The sequence below is a fragment of the Gavialis gangeticus genome, unplaced genomic scaffold (assembly GCF_001723915.1).
Source record: "Gavialis gangeticus isolate Ggan-Ray unplaced genomic scaffold, GavGan_comp1, whole genome shotgun sequence".
NCBI lineage: Eukaryota > Metazoa > Chordata > Crocodylia > Gavialidae > Gavialis > Gavialis gangeticus.
The window spans coordinates 50430882-50431618 of record NW_017728995.1 but is presented as its reverse complement, the minus strand read 5'-3'; positions in this window follow the sequence as shown (position 1 = coordinate 50431618).

Genomic DNA, 737 nt, shown 5'->3' with positions numbered 1-737 from the left:
GTCCCTGTTCCCCCGAGCACTACTGGGAGTAACAAGGAATAATGACCATAAGTTGATGGAGAGTAGATTCAGGCTAGATATCAGGAGATGCTACTTCACTGTCAGGGTGGCTAGGATCTGGAACCACCTTCCAAGGGAAGTGGTGCTGGCTCCTACCCTGGGGGTCTTCAGAAGGAGGCTGGATAGACACCATGGCAGGGGGTCAGACTTGATGATCAGGTCCCTTTTGACCCTACCCTACCAACTACTACCAACTATGCTTGACTGTCTTACCCAATGTTACTAATTTTATGCTTCAGAGGTACCTGTAGATGCTGTTTTGTTTTATACTTCAAAGTGTTTTGATAACTATATATTTCTATGAGAAAGTTAAGGGGGATGAGTTAGCTACACTTGATAAATCCATCCACTCAGATAATCAGCAATGAATAAGACTTATTCATATCCATGAAGCAGTGGCAGAATGGGCAGAGCAGAAGACAAACTTACAAGGGCTGGGTTCTTTTTTTGCCTTGGCCCTGATCTACTGAATGACTTTGAGCAAGTTAATTCACCTTTCTGTAGCTCCATTTTAATGCTGCTGGCTTTCTTTGTACAATGTTTGGATCTCCATGATTGAAAAAGGGTGTGTTTGTTGGAAGGGTGGTGGTAGTAGTAGCAGGGCTTATTCATCAAAGTATGCAAAATGTAATGCTTCAGTTTAAAAAAAAAAAAAAAAAAAAAAAAAAAAAAAAAAA